The 4276-nt window shown below is 48.3% G+C and overlaps 1 long non-coding RNA gene across 1 annotated transcript; it reads left to right on the forward strand.

The window, feature by feature from the left end:
* The first annotated feature begins 423 nt into the window (after positions 1–423).
* On the forward strand, positions 424–3935 carry LOC132234332 (uncharacterized). Its single transcript, XR_009452887.1, has 3 exons — positions 424–535; positions 705–781; positions 2273–3935. It is a non-coding gene; the product is annotated as an uncharacterized LOC132234332 (long non-coding RNA).
* The last annotated feature ends 341 nt before the right edge of the window (positions 3936–4276 follow it).

A 4276-nucleotide genomic window follows, 5' to 3' on the forward strand; every position in this document is an offset into this window, starting at 1 on the left:
TATTTACTGAGCATTTACTGGGCCTCAGGCTGAATGCTGAGTGCACTCTTTACCCAATTACCTCAATCTTACTATGAAGTCTGGGAGGCAGCTACCATTATCATTGCCATTTTATAAGTGAAATGAGGTTCAGTGAGGTGGACTTGTGCAAAGTCACACAGCTAGAGAGTGAGGCAGTGGGGCTTTGACCCTGCTCTGCAGGTTTCATAAGCAGGCCCTGTGACTGTAGAGGATGGGGGTCTCAAGGTGGGAGCACAGGGGTGAGGCTGGGAATGGCCCTGGGTCTGGGGTCTCTACCCTCTAAACCAGTGGTTCTCAACCTGTGGGTCGTGACCCCTTCGGTGGTCGAACCTTCACAGGGGTCGCCTAAGACCATCCTGCATATCAGATATTTACATTACGATTCAGCAGGGTGGGAGTTATTCCTGTTCGACAGATGAAGATGCACTCAGTCTCCTACACAGGTTGGAAGGTGACCCAGGTCTCAAACTCCAGCCTCCTGACCCTATGTGGATATTCTTTCTGCTGGAGGCAGGTAAGTGTCTTAGGTTATTTCAGAACAAGCCCCTGTGTGTCCACCTCTCACCCCCCTCCCTGCTCCTGGGCTGATGAACCAAATCCCAGTAGCAACGCCAATGTTAACAGCTGACATGTACCGAACCCTCACTTTGTGATAGATACAGTGCTTATGTGCATTTTTGCAGACTCAGAATCCTTCTCCACACAGTGCTTCAGGCAGCCCCGGCCAGTCAACGTGAGTAGGCAGAGGAATTCAGTTCAAGTAAGTCAATATGAGTGAATACCTACCATGAGGCAGGCACAGTCTCAATCTTCTGGGGACCCCAGACCTGGGGGAGGCATGGCCTCTACCTTCAGGGATTTTTCAGTCTGAAAAGTCCTAGCTTTTCCGATTGGGCTGGGCTGGGGGGATGTAGGGGAGAACAAGGGCAACATCTGGGGGCAGATGTGAGATGATTGGGATAATGTAGGGGAATGACTAGACTGTACAGACACAGGCATGTGGCCCTAGTATCTAAATATCTCACTGAGGGGCTGGGAAACGCTTCTGAGATGAAGTAAAATTTAAGCTGAGGACTGAGAGTTCAAGATGATTTAGGCAGGCAAAGAAAAAGGGTGCTAGGCTGGGGGAACAATTTAGAACCACGGAGGCCTAAAGGTAAGGAGAATAGCCTATCTGAGGAACTTAAGGATGCTAAATGGGGCAGAGGGTGGGGTATGAGGGGGTAGAGGGGAGGGCAGGGCATTGATTCAAGGCACTTCAGCCCAAGAGGTCTGGTCTTGACCCTGCGGCCTGGAAGCCCATTGATCCGGCTTCCTGTCCCCACTTCCACATGGTACTGTCCTTCTCCAAGACCCTCGCATCCATCAGGCCTGCCCAGTACCACTGAGCACTAGGGGAGCAAGGGTTGCCATGCCCCTTTTACAGATGGAGAGACAGATATTGCAGGGTTGGTCTAGTCTACCTGGCTGGTAAGTGGAGCACTGGGCCTGGGCCCTACACCTCTTCAGGTTATTTGCAGGACATAATGTGGATTCTCGAATGATGGTATGGGGTTGTGTTGGGGTGCAGTCTGGTTTGGGGAGGCCCTGGGGAGATAGAGGGAGGGTGAGGATTCCCCTTCTCTAAAGCTCAAAGCTGGAGAGAACTGCCTCTGCCTCCCTCTCGTAGTCCATGCCGAGTGGCTGACGGGAGTGAGTCAGCCTGGATGAAGTCACCCGCTTCCGCACAGCCTGTGCCCCCTGACCTGGGAGGCGCCTGCCAGGGGCACCAGCCGAGTCAGAGGACGGGCTGGGCAGCTCGCCAGGTTGCTCCATCACAGCTGATTTAGGGGGGCTGGAGGTGTCCAGAGCCATCAGAAGCAGCTGGGCGTCTGGGGCTGCAAGGCCCATAAGTCATGCGGCTGCCCGCCCTTCCCTGCAGTGCTCCCTGAGAGGTCTGTGATGAATCGCTGGGGACTGGGCTCATCAAAATCAGTTTATGCCAAAGGGAAATTAATTTCTGTCTCTCTGCGATGAGGTGTGGGGAAGGGAAGGGCAGCTCCGGGGGCAGGCCTGTGACAGCACTGCAGGGAGGGGACAGGACCGTGCAGTGTGGCCATGGTTGTCCCTGGGCTAGAGGCCCTGTCCATTCTACAGAGGAAGTGACTGAGGCTGCAAAGGATCCTCCTAGTCTTGGGGACAAGAACCCAGATTTTGCTCTTCATTAATTCTTTCTCCCCTCCCTCTCTTTGTACCTCCCCTATATTTTCAGGTATTTATTAAGCACCTGCTCTGTGCCAGGCTCTGTTCGATGGAGGGGACACAGTGATGCACAAGACAAAGTCCTGCTTTTATGACGCGTAATATGTCTGGTTGGGTAAGATCGACAGACAGGTAATAGATAAATAAGAAAATAGCAGACAGGGACGAGTGCTAGGCGAGGAGCATCAAGAGGGCGATGTGGTCAGGGAAGACCTCTCTGAAGAGGAGACGGGTAAGCTGACACTTGTTTTGAGATGACGGTCACCCTTCAGTTGTGAAGGAAAATTTCTGAAAATTTAGTCCTGTTGGGGCTGGGGCTGGGGCTGGAGTAGGAGGAGAGTGCAATTCAGGGGGAAAAATCAAGCAAACTTACAAGGTGTACCGGTTAATAATGCGGATTTGTTTCAAAGATGGAGTTACACATATGTTGATATATATGCGATTTGATATGTATGCTATTTTGTTGTATTGACAACAAGCTCAAAACTTCATATGTCAAATTTTCTGAAGGTGTTAACATCATAGATGTTTTTACACTTACTAATGTCAAAATGTCGAATTTCATGCCAAAAAAAAAGAGCATTTGAGGGAAGTTTTAATTCATTACTTTATTTTGAAGAAAATGAAAGTTATTATATACTTCGGGAAGCTTATGGTGAACATGCTCCATCTCAAGATACTCGTGAACGCTGGTTTAAACGCTCTAAAAGTGATGATTTCGATGTGAAAGACAAAGAACGTCCAGGTCAACCAAAGAAGTTTGAAGACCAACAATTACAAGCATTATTGTATGAAGATGCGTGTCAAACTCAAAAACAACTTGCAGAAAGATTAAACGTTGCTCAGCAAACAATTTCTGATCGTTTACAAGCATTGGGTAGATTTTAAAGGAAGGACAATGGGTGCCACATCAACTGAACGAAAGACAAATGGAAAACCAAAAAGTCATCAGTAAAATGTTGCTTCAACAGCACGAAAGAAAGTCTTTTTTGCATTGAATTGTGACTGGCAATTAAAAGTGGATTTATTTTGAGAATCCCAAATGCACAGAATCATGGGTTGATCCAGGTCAACCATCAACATCGACTGCAAGGCCAAATCGCTTCGGAAAGAAGACAATGCTCTGCGTTTGGTGGGATCAGGAAGGTGTGGTGTATTATGAGCTTCTTAAACCAGGTGAAACCGTTAATAGTGATCACTACTGACAACAAATAATTTGAACCACGCTTTGATCATAAAATGGCCAAAATGGGCCAGAAGATACGGCAAAGTAATTTTGCTTCATGACGATGCACCATCACACACTTCAAAAGGGGTTAAAGACACGTTAAAAGATCTTGCCTGGGAAGTATGAACCCACCCGCTGTATTCACCTGACTTTGCTCCTTCAGACTACCACTTGTTCTGATCGATGGCGCCCGCACTTTCTGAGCAGCACTTCAAAACGTATGAAGAAGTGGAAAATTGGGTCTCTGAATGGGTTGCCTCAAAACAAGAAAAGTTATATTGGGACGGTATCCACAAATTACCGGAAAGATGGGGGACATGTGTAGCTAGTGATGGACATTACTTTGAATAAAGCACTTTAAATGTTCCTCTTGAAATTATCGTGTTTTCTTTGATTACAAAATCCTCACTGTTAACTGGGAAAGGCAGGGAACTCCCAGCCAAGCAATTCCTGTGACTGCATCACTGTGTGGCGCTGCCTGGGGCCTGACCGTATGGACTGGGGCACTGCATCAACGGCTCTGCTTCCTGGAGTGTCTCTCTTATTAGGGAGGCAGTTCAGTGATTTAATACGTTATTTTTTATTAGCAACAAGCATGGGTTCCCTATAGGGGAATCCACAAGACTCTTTAAAAATAAAATGAGGTGTCAAAGAAACTTTGGGTGGGTCAGCTGGCCCTTTATAGCGGAGACCAAGTCTCAATGGCATTAGCAGAAAGATGGGCTGAGGGGGCAGGCAGGGGACCCTACTCTGTGGCAGGGGAGGGGCTGTCCTCAGAAGGCCTCT

This window comes from Myotis daubentonii, chromosome 5, assembly GCF_963259705.1.
Source record: "Myotis daubentonii chromosome 5, mMyoDau2.1, whole genome shotgun sequence".
NCBI lineage: Eukaryota > Metazoa > Chordata > Mammalia > Chiroptera > Vespertilionidae > Myotis > Myotis daubentonii.